Here is a 16815-nt window from a genome sequence, read left to right on the forward strand (position 1 = left end):
ATGCCTGCATTATGGATAAAAAACATTCACAGGTGTTCAGTTTTCTCATACATGCTCTCTGTGCTGTTTCTGGGAAAGGTCACAGAGGAAAGAGCATAGTATGTACAAAAGCATAAACAAAAGTAAATAAAATGCAAATTAAATCAACTTAAAAGAATTTCTATCAAAAATAAATAATAATAATAATAATAATAGTAACTTGAATAAACTCACATACCTGTCATGGTCCGCTCATGATTTTTCAAGTTCACCTGCCTGCCACACTGATCTCACCTCAGTAGCTCAACCACCTTCACCTGTGCTCCCTCTATATCAATCCTCTCTCTCTACTCAGTCTCTCGTTACTCACAGAGCTTTCCCGCAACTCCAGAACTGTTTCTCCAACGCTGATCCTGCCTGTTACCGAACCCTTGCCTGTCTGACCACCCAGGGGCATGGACTGGTTGTCGAGTCCCTGCCGGCCTGTCTGCTCCCCTGTTTCCGGCTCCTCGCCTGCCTGTCTGCCCTCCTGATATCGACCTCTCGCCTGCCCGACTACCCGCCCGCCGACGAGCCCTTGCCTGCCTGATCACCCGCCAGTGATCGAGTCCCCACCTGTCTGACTACCCGCCGGTTACGGTACCCCCAGTCTACCTGATTGCCTGCCAGTCCCCGAACTCTTGCCCCCGTTTACTCCGCCTGCTCGATCCTGATCATCGGTGCAATCAATAAACCTTTGAACTGCCCTGTCACCATTGTCAGTCTGTGCACTTGGGTTCTGCCTAATCCCCCCGTTACACATACCTGCATTATGGAGAAGAAAGATTTACAGGTGTTAACAGTTCTCATACACGCTCTTTGTGCTCTTTAACACCATGAGAAAAGTCACTACCTGTCGCCTGTTAACAACTAATAAACAGTAAACTCTAGCGTGGCAAGCTACGTAGCAGCCTTGCAGTACACAGACCACACAACTTCTCCAATTAGCAAGTTTATGCATGAAATTAAATAACAGTTCTACAAATTAACACTGACTACACCAGCTTTACAAATATTTTTAAGTAACTTATATTCAGTTTTACAACAAAAAACAATGAAAATAGGGAGAGCGGCAGAACTGCGTACCTTTCTGGGAAAAATCACAGGAAAGAGGATGTAGAACCCAACGCTACGGGGTAACTGCAGGTTTAGAAAATAAAATACTCGCTATACTTCCGGTCATCCGACATTTCCCCTGACACATGCTCAAAACATTAACATGAACATTTACAAGTGCACAATTTCCTCATACTATAATAACACTCAAAGGAATAAAGAAAAATATGACAGCAAAAACGCTACCCTTCAAAATACAAGTCTGCGCTTCACAGCCTTGTTCATAATATAGCGCAACACATCACACCACTACAAATGCAAGCACAATTCTGTAAGCAATTTGTGAAATTTGCAAATTGACAAACAATTAGGCTCTGAGTGGCTAAGAGGTAGCTGCCGGCCTGTCCTGGGAGATCCTCAAAGCTGGGGATGGGGATCCCCTGGCCTGAGAGCGTCCAGCGCCCCCTCTTCTAAGGTCGATGCCCCCCGGGATCCCATCACAGGAGATCTCATCTATAATCGCGAGTGCCTTATCCTCCATCTGTGTTAATTATGGCACTGTGCTGGGCCCAGCACGACTCGGGTCTCTTCAAAAAATATATTGTATCTATTTTAAAAATCAAAAATGAACAAAACTGTCTTCTAAATTAAGGAAATTATACTGGGAAACGAATAAACCATTATGAGAAACGAGTTAATGTAATAAGTGGTCGAAAGACTTTTTTCAACCACTGCCTCTGTCCCTTGACATTTAGTTTTCACCTGACAAACACACACTGGCCGGGCGGTGCACAAAGCCTGCAGAACGGTAACAAAAATCTAAGCAGTCTCAGCATAAACAGTATTGTATAATAAGCTAAATAAACTATTCCAAATGTAGCTTTCATTTCAAAATGTCTATTTTCATAAATAATCAACAAGTCAGACACCTTATTAAATAACCACATTAAATAATTCCTTAAATGTGTCATTAATTAATTAAAATTGGAATTAAATACATAAATGTTTTATTAAATGTGTCATTAATTCATTAATTAAATACTATTTAATTAATTTACATTTACATTTCATGATTTACATTTACATTTCATGATTTACATTTACATTTCAGGATTTACATTTACATTTCATGATCCTGTGTTGCAGTGCTTCATGAAATGTCAAACTGTCAAACTCGCCCATCAAAGTTGGTAGGCGGATCCTAACGCCTGATTGGTTACCCTACGCATCAAGTCAAGGCAAATCAATTCCAGATAATGCATTGACGCAGAGCGAGTGAACACATTCGGTTTACAAAATGTCTAAAAGCTGCCCGGAGCTGCTGCGAGAAGCCGCTAATTTAATAGAAGAGGCTCTGAGCAGAACTCCTCCGGCTCCGACGGCTCAGTCACAGCAGACACCTGCTGCTCCATTACGTACACCCGTCCAAGGTAAGCTAAGTAATTGCATGTTAGCCGGGTGTGCTACTAATCACAGCAAGGGCTAGCTAAATTTGCTTCGTGTGTAATACGTTCGTTGTTAATGGTGGGAGCATAAAACTAGTTCGCTAATCGGCTAAATAGTGTGAGCTGATTTTTGGCGGGAGCGTGTCTATGTTCCCCGGGTCCTATGTTCCCCGGGTCCTATGTTCCCCGCTTTGTATGAGACAGGGGAACATAGGACCCTTTTTTTTTTAAAAAAAAGGGTCATATGTTCCCCGCTTTTCCCAAAAAGGGTCCTATGTTCCCCGATATGTATGTGACCGGGGAACATAGGACCCTTTTTTCTGAAAAAGGGTCCTATGTTCCCCTGTCTGGAAGACAGGGGAACCATTACTGGACCATTACTTCCACCATTACTGGAAGAGGACGTCTGGTTACGGGAAACCCATTTGATACCTGTTCCACTGTTAAATAGCGGCCCAAATTGGTGGGCGCTATCCTGGTAATTTCTCTGCACAATTTGATTAGCTAAACATTTGTTTAGCCAATTAATGTAAAACTATGAGGGTTTTGATTAACCCGACCCTATATTTCCCTATCCTCGAGCCGGGTCGGGCCGGGCCTTTGATCGAGCGTTTGTGTTTTTTTTTAATCATTGCTTTTTTGGCCTAATCTGAGGAGAAATCTATGCCATAAACAGAAATATTATAGGCCTTTATTGCACGGGTCTTCTCAATGCCGTGGAACGCTCCGTTCACTTGCATGGGTAGTGGTCCGGTAACTTCAACCCCAGCGTCTTCGGTTGCTAAGCGACGTCAACGTCTTTGGCGGACTATTTCACTGCTGATCAACACTACGAATGCTGGTAACGAATAATTTGTAAAAAGACACACCATGTGAAGTTATTTTTTCGTTTTGGCAAGTAGCTGTGGATTGTGTAATAAGCGGGATAATGTATAGAACGTCGCCGGTCATTATCGAAAATAAGCCCCTTCAGGGCGAAGCAAGACACCTCCGCTGCACGGTGTCCTGTTCGCCCTGTCGGGGATTATTTTCCCAATGATGACCGGCGTTCTAGATTCATTATTCCTTACATATATATTTAGCAGAGTAGGCCTACGTAACTAATGTGTACAAAGTTACACATGTATTAAAAAAATGTCGGGTTGAAATCGGGCTCGGGCTCATAATATTACATAATACAGAACGTGCTCGGGTCTATTTGGGCTATAGAACCCCCTAGCTCCGGTGTAGCATCCCAAGATAGAAGTTGAGGCTGCTTTAGCTGTCTGGTGACCATTTTTATCTATGTTGCAGCTGAGGTAGCAAGGCTCTTTGCGCCGTATAACGGCGGAGCCAGAAGAAATATCACGAGACGACCAGCTCAAGTCCAAGTGAGTCGAAGAAGCTATACGGGTCATTCTACGAAACGGGTGCCATTTGAGTCCACAGCATTTCATGATCTTCAAAGGATGTAAAACATTGTCAAAATGTGTTCCAAAAGTTCAAGGTTGTAAATGGTACTGTTTTTAATTACATGATTAATGTTTAAATAACATTGCAAAATTAAAACAAACACTTTTTAGACATTATTAGTAAGGATATGGCTGGTTTTGCCATGTCCGCAATGACCAACATGGAATTTGCATTAACCTTTTTAACTAAAAAATATTATTTCTAAACAAAACCTTTATTATACTAAGGATTAAAGTTATGCCCCTGACACTATACAATAGATTTATTCAAAATAAAACATTATTATATGCAAAAAAAGTCATTATAAAGTCATTAAAAGTCATGTCCCCATTTTGTCTTACAACCCCGTAACGCTTACAGTTTCTGCCTATTAAGAATGCACTGTTGCTTTAAATGATATCAGAGAGAGGAAGCGACATCATTCGAACCCTTGCAGGAGTCAAGGTCAAGAGCAGGCAAGTTCCCACATTATTTTAAATTGTTTATTTGCTGTTTTTGTGTGTTAGACAGGGTCCGTCAAGCTTAGTCTTACAGCCCCGTAACGCATAATAGATAGGGAAACTGTTTAAATTTTTTTTTAAATCCAGTTGTAATGTTTAGAAAATTATATTTAAGTCTGATTAGTGTAGTTGCTAGCTCAGCTAGTTGACCACATGGTAAGCGGCAGCCATTTTAAGGTGAAATTTACCACCCCGTAACATACCACCCCGTAACACTGTATATTGTTACGGGGTGGTAAAGGGAGTTGTAGAGGGGTTATTTTTGCCATTTAAATATGAAAATTCATTGTTTATATCATTTATATCATATTATATATTATAATAATATATTATAAAGAATAATTACATTACATAATTTGCAGATTATCATGGCTCCACTAAGTAATGCAGAAAGACAAAGACGATTCCGTGCCCGCCGGGACGCAGATCAAGAGAGGAGGCAGATGTACCTAGAGAGTGAGCAGCAGAGATGGAGACGAGATGTAGAAGGAGGGCAGAAGAAGTTAGTTTAAAACTTAAATGAAAGAGACCAGAGAGAGCTAAGAAAGAAGTGGAGGGAACAGAATGGAAGGAGAAAGCAGAAAAAGGCAATGTTGGGGGCTTTCCATACCCCTCCTGAAAGCCCAGAGAATGTACAGCCAGGATCTGCAGACAGGCAGCAGGCAGGACCTTCAAGGTAGCATTCAGTTATAGGGAATATAAGTGGAGAGTAGCCTAGATAAAAAGCCACCATGTATATTGACTGACATACTGAATTTGCTATTTTTTGGGCAACATGAAGCAGGGAAGCGGCTGTGGAGGAAGAATAAAGATCGCCTCAAGAAAGAAGTAGAGAAATTAACAAAATTGCTGGAGAAGGAGAGGAAGCGTTCAGATAAATACAGAAAAAAATACAAACGATCAAATAAAAGTGAGTCTCCACGCTCAAAAGTGCAACAATTGACAAAAAGTGGAAGATTAACACCAACAATCAGGAAAAAACTCCTCTACCATGAAGCTTTAATAGAAGATATCAAAAACAAGTACAAGACAGCAAGAAAAGAACGCGAAAAACAGCTTATCGCAAAGGTAACTGTTGGAGGGATTGTGAAGAGATACCGACTCCAAACATTTGCAGAAAAGCTACTAGGATTTTCAAAAAAGCGCCGCTTTCTCCAAGGTGAAACCATCAGCAGCACCACAAGAAAACCCACTAGTAGACTTCGTCCTGGCTTGAAAGCAGAGGTGCATTCCTTTTACAGAAGAGACGATGTCAGCCGGATAACTACTGGACGCAAGCAAACCATCACCCGAGGCAAGGTGAAAAAACAAAAGAGGTTTCTAATGGATACAATGAAGAACCTGCACAGAAAATTCGTTGCAGAACAGGAGCACTTCATTTCCTACTCCCTTTTCTGTAGACTGCGTCCATTTTGGGTTGTACATCCCACTCTGTCAGATCGTGAAACGTGTTTGTGCAAGATTCATGAGAATCTTGAATTTGTGGTCATGAAGATGTATCACTCGAAACTAATTGAGACAACCAATCTTGAGAGTTTAACCAAGATGATTACATGTGATTTCTCTAACAAGGCCTGCATGTACGATGAGTGTGTGGAATGCAAAAACAAAATTATCCAGCTCCCTCAGTTTGATGCTGTGAAGACAGTTACCTTCCCTCAGTGGGCCACAGCTCAGAAAGAAAGAGAGGACATGAAGGATGGAACCACTGTTAGGTACACATTGAAGAAGCTGGTGGAAGATTCCCAAGGAAATCTGGTGGATTTGTTCCATGCCTTTCTACACAAATTCAAGAGGCACACTTTTAACATAATTCAGCAGTACTCTTACTGCAGAAAGTTAAAAGAAAACCTGACAAAAGAAGAGGCAATAATTCACATTGACTTTTCTGAGAATTACTCTTGCAAATACAGCTCAGAGATCCAGTCTGTTCGCTTTGGCGCCTCGCAAAATCAGGCCACGCTACACACTGGTGTGCTCTATCTAGGTGGAGACAAAGAGGTCGTGCCCTTTTGCTCTGTGTCACCCTCGAAACAAAAGGGTCCTCCGGCTATATGGGAACACATGGCTCCAGTGCTGGATCATGTGCAAACGAATTACCCTCTGGTGTCTGTCCTTCATTTTCTTAGTGATGGGCCATGCACTCAATATAAACAGAAAAGGAATCTGTACCTTTTCAGTACTGAGCTTGCAAGAAGAGGGCTGAAAGGTGGTACGTGGAACTTTTTTGAAGCCAGTCATGGGAAGGGGGCTCCTGATGGCGTGGGAGGAGCCTTGAAAAGAACGGCAGACCAGTTGGTCAACACTGGCAGTGACATCCCTGATGCATACACATTATTCTTGGCCCTCTCAAACACAACCACAAGCATTAAGTTGTTCTTTATTCCGGCGGAAGCTGTGGATCATGCAGTGCAGCAGATGCAAAATCAGATTCCCCCAGTGCCATCTATAATGAAGTGTCACCAAGTTGTACCTTTATATATAACTTGGATATTGCATTATTAAGTCATCCCATGTTCACATGTATACTCCAAATTAATAATGTTGTTGGTAAAAACACAATATATTACATAGGAATAGTCAAAGTCAACCACCCCGTAACATGACTTACCACCCTGTAACATGACTTACCACCCCATAACGGTCTCTTTTTATTTAAAAAAACATTGAAAGGCAATGAAATGCCTTATAAATAAATGTGGGATAGTGATGTCTTTATGTGGATCAATTAATACATGCTACTTTTATTTGACTATGGGAAGTATAAAAGCATATATTGTTCAAAAATGTAAGCCATTGATTGGCGAAATTCATATCTCAAGGGAAATAATCTATATCATGAAAAACTACAATAAGACAACAAGCCTTTATCTTTCAGTATCAAAAAAAGGACATTATTCTGATAGGAAAATATGACATTTTTGAAAATTGTTTCATGATTTATGTTTTAAATGGTGTGTATCTTGTCCGTTACGGGGTGGTAAAAAAACAACTGCCGGGATGTAATAAAATAGATATAATTTGTAGGGATTTAATACCTGAGGTGGGCAAACATGTTTTTTTGAAGGTCTTCTTTGTCTTTCATAATGTGAGTGTTTAAAAAACAGTTTTTCCTTGAAAAAAAAAATGAAAATTACAAAGTGGAAAAGGCACCCGTCTCGTAGAATGACCCATACACACACTGTGTGTTGTTTGGCTGACCACAAGGCGGATAAAGTCCCAAGCGTACAGCTTAAAGCGGACCTTCATACTTCAGGACTTGGAGAGCACAAAGTGACATTTTCAGGTCAGTGCGAAACTAGGCATTTACCAAAACCAAAATAAGTTTGTACTGTCCGGCTCGTTGAAATGATTTGCAGTTCTACTCAGCATTTCTTTTTATAGTTATAAATATTTCCTGTTCATATTTGACTCAAACTTAATTGATTTTCATAGTGTGAATAATAGTTATCACAGGCTTATTTGAGTCAATATGAGTTATGATTTTTTTTTTTTTCTCCAGGGAATGACAGCGATCCCATGGTCATAACAAACAAGTTGATGGAAGTATTTCCGAAGCTCCAAGAAGGGGGAGGCTTCGAATTTTTAAAAATTGCAGGATCTACACGGAGTCGAAATCTGGCATTGCTTCAGTGTCCCAGCACTGGATACACGCTTGCCTATCTAAAGGATCCAGCTTCGATGATTGGACAGGCTACAATCTTCATTCGTCCGCTTCAACAGGATCTACCCTTCGATTGTGTACATACATTTACAGAGACCTAGTTCAATACATAATCAAAACAAAGCTTACTGGTGACTTTCAATCATTAATTAAACGCTATTTGTTGTTGTTAGGAGAGCTCAAGTTCTGCCTCTGGTCCAGTCATCCCCTGCATCACCTGTCAGAAGGAGGTTCCCTTTTCAGAGATGAAGCTGCACAGATTGAGCTGCAATGGGTATGTACTTCCTAAAGCAATGCAAGGGTCGCATATTAATTTTTCTTTGGGAAAATGTCTCTCTTAAGAGTCTTGTGCACACAAATAAGGGAGTATGACCATAATTTAAATTTTGTTAACTTTAAGGACACCCATGCAGGAATCAGAGAAAGAACAAGAGGGAGGCCAAAGTGATAGTGAGACCGTCAGTGACAGTGTTCCAGTGAGGCCTGGAACATCAGCTGAAAGTGCAGAAGTGCCAGCAGTGATGGTCAACGAGGAGCTGGATAGTAAAGAAGCAGACAGCGGTTTGTGTCATCACGATAGGGTTGCTATAACTGAGCAACTGAAACAAAGTCAATAGAAAAATAACACGATATAATTAGATAAGATAATACAGTTACAGACAATTAACCTCTTAAACCCGAGCGCCCCCGGGGGCGGGGGCAGCTGCACCAACGTGTGCTGTAAACAGCTGTAAACAGCACCACCATGCTCCAACATGTCCATGTTGCATACCCACGTAACGGGAAGAAGCTCGGCTAAAAGCCCATGATAACCATTTTTACCTAAACAAAACACAATTCTAACAACAAGCAACTAAATGAGCCCGTAGCAAAACACGCAAAACGTGCATGCGCGCATACTGGCCGTCGCCGATTTCGCTACTCCATGCCACCCACACAAACTATAGGTCATATGAAAGCTGAGGCTCCACGAATTCCAATGATATCACTCCCATCACTCTACGACGAAAACTCACCGAACTAGCAACCAAAGAAGAGCAAAATAAACAAAACAAATCAAAAACGTTATACAGTGTGATACTTTTGAATGGCGAATGGTGTTTTTTTTACATGGATTCGGGTCCCTCGATTTGACGTTCCCTCGACCCTATTGGCTCTTACGGTTCGATAGAGGTGTCAATCATCCAAATTGACCAATGCATACCCACGATATCTTGGGTATATCCAGCAGTGGCATGACAGCCCTTAGTGTTTATAGTTAGTTAGTTATAGTTGTTCAAAGTTGCTGCCAGCGTGTTTATATATATATATATATATATATTTATCCCTAGTGATTGTAGTTTTTAGCTGTGTTTTTACCTTTGATTTTACAGTTTGGTTTTATTATATGTATTTCCCAAATATATCTGCTCCAGTTGGAGTCAAACTTCATTTCGATTGTATGGTTTACTTTGACTGGAAAAATGTATAGAGCCCTGGGTGAATTTTCAAAACAAGTCAAAAATGTTGAATTTGGATGGAATGAATACCTATAGTGATATGTCAGTGAAATAAAATTAGATTTACAGTCTGGTACCTTAGAAAGGTCAAATGGTGCCCAAAAGTGCCCAAATGGCACCATTTAGTCCGCCTGGACCTACCTGTACTAAAACCTCTCTAAAATCACTTTATTCACTTTATTAGCATTTATCCTGGAACAGGGTACTCATTAGATGTTGTTATATGTTTCCCTAAAGGTTCTGGGCTACTATCCCATAGTTTCAAGGTGGTATTCACTCTAAGTAATGTGTTTTCTCTAGGCGAAAATTTAAAATTGACATTTCTTACTATGTTCTAGCAGAATTTACTCTGACACAGTAACATCTATATTGATTCTGACACTTCTGCAGTCCCCTCACAGGTGTTACCTTCTTTTTGAAACCAACTTTATTCATATAGCCCTTGTAGTTGTGGAGGCATACTCTATTCATTTTGGGCATGTCATTTCGGGCAGGAGGCCTGTGAAATAGGCCTAGGGCTTAACAGGTTAATAACATGCAACTGGGTTATATTTTCTAACTGTTCCTATATTTAAATTTTGTTCAGAATGCTGTTTTGCTGTTGTCTTGGATGTCTCTCTGGAATAGATAACATTATTGTTGTTGTTTGTTTAGAATGGAAGCTTATTGAAGAACCGTCTCAAGCTGCCAAAGTTTTCAAAGAGAATCTGCTGAAGGAACATGCATCTGGGACACCACTTCGAATGAAGATGGATGTAAGGGACTCTGAAGAGGACAGGGAACGGGAACTTCTCTTGTTCTATAAACAGCAGCAAGAATGGGCATGTCCACTTCTTTGTACTCTTGTTGGTAAGTAATATAAAGTTTGTAAAATAAATGTATAAGTAAAGTTTATACCACTCAAGTATCTTATATGGAATTGTTAAATGGGAGAATGGAATCCAAACAACTATATAATTGATGACCACTAATGAAAATATACCATGCACAATATTCTCCTGTAATCTGAAAGAATCAATATTAAGGATGCTATTCTAGAATTACAGCCAATAGAATATTGACTATTTTTTCCCTTGCTTGTTAAATGTTAACTTATCCAGTTACCTGTATTAGTCAGCCACTGTTTTTCCACTGTGTTATTCTCAGTATTTTATTTCAGGTGATGCTGCTGTCGGAGAGGGAGTGATGAGGTACTTTCTGACAACGGTGATATCCAAACTCCAATTTGGATTCAGTCTAGATCTTGGTAAGTCTCTTACTATTTGAAGGTTAATATGTACTTTTAAAAATGTATTTAAGTGGTTTAATTGTTGTGACTTTATCCCCTGCTCTCTTGATATTTTACAGGAGGAATAGGCCGAACACTGCTGTTTGAGGGTGAACCTGACCATCTTGTTCCAGCAGCATCAGAGGCACTCATTGAAAGCAATCTCTTCCGGGTTGCAGGAAGGATGTTGGCCCACAGCTTTCTGCATGACGGTCCCCATGTCACAGGATTAAGTCCTGCTGTGATTCATGTACTGTTCAATGGGGATCCTGAAATGGCAACTGTTGTTACAGAAGACTGTCCTGATCTGCACATCAGGAGTATCATAAAACTGGTATGTAACATATAAGAAACTTTGTCTTGCAAAAAATATTGTTTGGGCAAATATAATAACTTGTACGGTCTTGATTCTAGCTTGAACAAGAAGAACTCACACCAGAACAGAAGGACACAGTTTCAGATCTTTCCATGTCTTGGGATCTTCCAGCAGTCACCAAAACAAATCGGAGATGGCTACATAACAAACTTCTACTCCATGCAGTGAGTTCCTGCTGGTTAAGTCACATAATTCATTGCTGTAGTTGTTGAAATTATAGTTATAATTATAAGTGTTGTAAACTCTGGCTTGTTATGTTATCACTGGCAGAGATGGAAAAGGCCAAATTTCAGTGGTGAAATTCATGCTATGAATACTTAATGATATTTAGTCTTTGCCTATTGTCATGTTAGTTCTTCAAAACCACCATTTAATGTATATACAGTTTTAAAAAATCACACTACAGTAAATTGAGAGCAGCTTAACAACACATGTCTGGTTATGTGAATTTGCTTTTTGATAATCTACTTTAAAAAGGTGATACAGTCAAGAGTTCACCACTGTTAACTTCTTTCATTTACAGTTTTTAAACATTCGCAATAGACACAAGTTGCTGAAATTTAGAAAGTGGAATTCCCCCATTTATCCATTAGTTATGTCTTAAGCAGAACATTTTTGTCAAGTGTGCATGAAGCACCGCATATTCTCAATCACAGGCAAACTGGGACTGTAGACAGGACAACTAGCACTCTTTAACTTGTCATCCAGGTAGAATGTGATTTGTTGCAAAATGAAGGGAAAATACACATGTAAATAGTGGCATACATTATTTTAAAATGTGTAAATGTCTTGTAAAGGGTTGCTATATTCTGTACTAGAGTTTGAATGGATTTTATAAAGCACTTTATTGTGCTTTTATGAACATTTTCCCTACTATGCCAACTTTTGTAAAATTTGGGTTGAGGATTTGGACTGTAATATGGGTCGGTTCTGTCTCTTAGGTCATTGGGAGGACCATGCGCCAGATCAAACAGTTGAGAAAGGGACTGAAAGATGTGATGGTATGGCCCCTGCTGACATCTAGGCCAGATGTTGTCCCACTTATTTTCCCCAAAATGGCTGAAATGCAGTTCACACCCCAGGTAAGTCAGTAATTTAGTTATATTTGTCACTTTACTTGATGAATTTACATGTATTTTCAATGACTGAGCTGGTTATTTTTCCTTTTACCAAGAATGTGATCTGCATATTCCTTCACCAAAATAAATTCTCCCTTTTAAAATAATTACAATTTGTGTATTCTTTAAGATGCTCCTACAAAAAATCACATGGCCAGTTGAGGACAGTGATGATGAAGACTTTGACTTAGAGTCCACATGCCGCGTCACTGGCTTTCTAAGGTTGTTCATTGAAACAGGTATAAACACCTTATTTGGCTAATGCATTGCTCTCTTTACAAATGCTTCTATGTCTCATGGATAGATGTGATCAATTAGAACTAAATGTCTTGAATCCATTTTATGACTTTTAGCTTCATCAGGTACCCTGGCCCAGCTGTTGACATTCTGGGTTGGCTGGGAGATGCTTCCTCCCAAACTGAGAGTGGAGATTTCTGGGGGAACCCTTCCTACGTCCTCCACATGCTTCGAAACACTAAAGCTGCCAGCTCATTTCAAAACCTACATGGATTTTGAGGAAGCACTTGTCTCTGCCATAAATAGTGCACAGACTGGATTTGGACTTGTTTAATTTTTTCAGACAGATGTCATTGAATGCACTGTTAAGTAGGTCAGGTCAATTGACACAAGTTCAGTGTCTTTGAAAACTAATAAACAAATAAAACACTGGGTTGGACATCAGTCTGCTATGATTCTTGATAAAACTTGCACAGTCTCTACGTATAATCTAAGTGCATCAGTTAAAGAAACTCCTGGAGCTGGCAAAATGGCAACCTCTTCATCTGAGAGCTCACGGGCCAGCTGAACCTCAGGGACTGACACAGTGCCTCCATGAAGACTGTGAGGTCCGTTCCAGTCGATCCCATACTCTTCAGGAACCTGAATGGAGGACAAGCATGATCAATCTTGTACTTAAAACTAGTTTGACATGTCATTACACAAGGTAGTTAAGATTGTTATTTTTGGTCACCAAGTCGTGAGAAATTAAATGTTGCCTATTCAATTGTTGTTTTGTAAAATAATACAGTTGTGCATAGTATGCACCGTAAAAATTACAGCTCAGAGGTTGATCTTTGAAAGCTCAGGAGACTGAAGAAACTATAACCTATCTTTCATTTAAAGTAGCACGTTTAGCACAATATCTTGTCCCATTATTCCTTTGGGGAAACAGACAGTGAAGTGTTCAAAGTTGATTGTTCTTTAACCTCAGTAGGATCCTCCATAGGGCCTTGCTCTCTGTATCTTCTCCAGAGTTGCTGTGGCGACTGATTCCTTTCAGTTCTAAGACCATGAAAGTTCCAAGCATCTCGGAAAGAGTCGAGGCTTTGCTGAATTAGTGGAAGGAAGATCCGGTGCAGTGCGAAAAGATGGACTTCATTGTCTGGATTCAGTGTTCCCTGATCTTGCAATGAAGTGAAAATCTGATAGAAGAGGTCCAGGGCATGTTCATAAACATCTCTCCACATCCTCTCTATTCTGTGTTTAGGATAAAATTGACAAATTGTTAATTTACGTGACATATGCTAAAGAAGTACATTAAACTGGTACGTTTGTTTTGTGAGCCTAGTTGTCAAACATATTTATTTACCGCTGATTGTGGACACTTCTGCCTGTGATGTGTGAATTCCTGTCGGTACCTCTGCTTCTGATCATGAATTCTGCTACATCTGCATTCTCCCCCCCTTTATCAGACCGTACCCTTGATGGCAGCCCATACTGCTCGGCAGCGGCAATAAAGCTCTGTAAGACCGTCTGAGCACGATTATTGCCAGCCACAGTCAGGTAGACCACTAAACGACTGAATCCATCCACCCCACCATGGACAACAAATCTCCACCTGTCAGCCAATTGTGAACACATGAAAAATAACAACTTTATTGTAAAGCAATTCTAATGAAACATCTAGAAAGATGCATTGTTTATCTACTTATATCACTGACCTGATGAGCTTATGGTGGCCATCTATATGCCACAAAGAGTTTGGGCCAGGAACAGAATACTGTCGTCGTCTTAATACACGCAGCCTTAGACGTCTCATGTAGACTCCCTCTGCATCGACTCTGCGTAAAGACTCTTGCAGTCTTGAGACTGAGGGGAGGAAAATAAAACGAATAACCACACACACACCGGCTACTTATTTTGAGGAAATAGTGGTGTCATAATGAAAGACATGACGTGTGTATTTTCTATTTTGGATTTTTGAATGATTTTTTGTTTAAGAAGACTCATTCCCCCTGGGTTGTATGCAGTAAGCGAGGTGTGTTTATTTGCGTTGCATGTCATGTTAATTAGGTTTGTTGTCCCGTTGTCATGGCGACCACTGTGGTCCAAAGGAAGTCCGGTTTTCGCTACGGCTAGGATACTTGTTACAACTGTATTTGTGTTATCGCTCCTCCAGTGATAAGCCAGGTCTTGATTTTAAATACAGGGCTTTAATGATCATCAACCCGTGAGAACCAGGTCAAAGAAAGAAGATATAAATGAACAAAAAATAACGCTGTATGAATGTCTAATAAAGCTTGCGTCATAACATAAATACAACTAATCATCTGACACTGGAGGTCTGCAGCTAGACCCCTCGCAACGTCTTTCCATAAGCGGACTTCCTTCACCTTTCAAAGGGCAGAGCTCTGTATTAAAAATAAATGTAAATAATGCTCATATTAATATACTCACTTGGAACACGCACACCTCTTGCATTCAGATGACCGCGCATTAGCTTGTAGCCGGTGTTTGGATGTCTTCTGTGAATTTCACTTACAATACGGTCTAACTCCTCATCACTCACAGCTGAATAGAGGTATGTCTTTCTGCACAAACAAAATATCAACATCAAGTAATGTTACCTTAAACATAATATCCTTTCTGAGTGGATGAGACCAGCAATCCCTAAACTGAATTAAAAAAAAGAAAAAAAAAGTGTAAATACCTTAAACCGTTTTGTTTCATGCGCCTCCTGATGGTCCTCTTTGACACTCCGAACATCGCTGCAATTTGACCCGCGGGTAAGCCACTAAGAACTTGATGCTCCAGAACTGCACTCGGTATGTCAAACGCCAAACGCCCCGGTCCCTGTGTGTGTTGGGCCTGATGCTCCCTGGTACCAGAGAAGCGGTGGACTACTTCTTCTAAATTTGCAGTCACTCTATAATCAATATCTTGGTCAGAAAGTGCGGAAATAACTCCAAGAACTTCAATAAATTCCTCTGCTTTACTCGCTACATGCTCTGGGTCAGCAGGTCCTGCTTCCACATCCTCTGCTAAATCTAAAACGTCTCTCACCAACTCCCTAGAAAGTTCATGAAGATCCTCCATCATCATCATCTTCTTCTTCTTCTTCACACTCTAGATAAAGTTTAAGTTCAAATCAGTTTGACAGTTTAACAATTCCTCTTCTTCTTCTGCATTACCGCCACCTACTGGTATGGAGTGCTCCATTTTCTTTATCCAAGCACTCTACTTCAGACCAAAGCAATGGATCAGACTCGATTAGCGTTAGCCCCACCCACCGATTTTGATGGGCGAGTTTGACAGTTTTACATTTCATGAAGCACTGAAACACAGGATCATGAAATGTAAATGTAAATCATGAAATGTAAATGTAAATCATGAAATGTAAATGTCAATTAATTAAATAGTATTTAATTCCAATTTTAATGAATTAATGACACATTTAATAAAACATTTATGTATTTAATTCAAATTTTATTTAATTAATGACACATTTAAGGAATTATTTAATGGTGTATTTATTTATTTAATGGTGTATTTATTTATTTAATTTTGGCACTTTTAGTCCTCCATATGTATATAGGCCTATATATATATATATATATATATATATATATATATATATATATATATATAATATTTACGGATTCCTGTTAGACAGGAATCCGTGCTCCCGCCCACATTTCCGAGAACCCCATAAGTTTCCCGTGCCCCTGCCCTCTTCCCTTTGTTCTGGTTCCCTTGGGAAGAGGTGTGTACATTTATTTTATGATCAAATCTTTGACCATCTTATAGTTTATCATTCTTTAAATTAGTTATTCTGATTATACATTGTTTGGTTGAAGTCTTGGGTAAATATTCATGCATAGATTGCAGTGTTTTGGGGAACTTTGTATTTTGTTGCGATGTCCTAGCATGCACCTGACCCTCGTGTACTCATGCTAGTTCCCCTCCCCCTCTGTGTGCTTCGTAGAGGAGTTGGAGGATTGTCAAGGGCACTTACTAAGAGGAAGCTGTTTGTGCATGTTTATCTTCAGGTATGTCTTTTATTTCTTTGATTTCAATAATTTTTATTATGAAATTAATTATTATTATTTAATAATTTTTGTTATGTTGTATGTATCTGCCCTATGTTCTGGTTCCCTTGGGAAGAGAGAGAGAGAGAGAGAGAGAGAGAGAGAGAGAGAGA

The 16815-nt window shown here is 39.9% G+C and overlaps 2 long non-coding RNA genes across 2 annotated transcripts; one reads left to right on the forward strand and one right to left on the reverse strand.

Annotated features, from left to right (window-relative positions):
• Nucleotides 1–8354: 8354 nt before the first annotated feature.
• LOC307076251 lies at nt 8355–10383 on the forward strand. Its single transcript, XR_013811890.1, has 3 exons — nt 8355–8409; nt 8536–8696; nt 10289–10383. It is a non-coding gene; the product is annotated as an uncharacterized lncRNA (long non-coding RNA).
• Nucleotides 10384–12767: 2384 nt separating this feature from the next.
• On the reverse strand, nt 12768–15142 carry LOC307075700. The gene is made up of 5 exons (XR_013811863.1): nt 15072–15142; nt 14336–14483; nt 13984–14232; nt 13601–13871; nt 12768–13274 (listed from the first exon to the last, which is right to left on the reverse strand). It is a non-coding gene; the product is annotated as an uncharacterized lncRNA (long non-coding RNA).
• Nucleotides 15143–16815: the final 1673 nt, after the last annotated feature.

Source organism: Pollachius pollachius (assembly GCF_949987615.1).
Source record: "Pollachius pollachius genome assembly, chromosome: 5".
In the NCBI taxonomy this organism is placed as follows: Eukaryota; Metazoa; Chordata; class Actinopteri; order Gadiformes; family Gadidae; genus Pollachius; species Pollachius pollachius.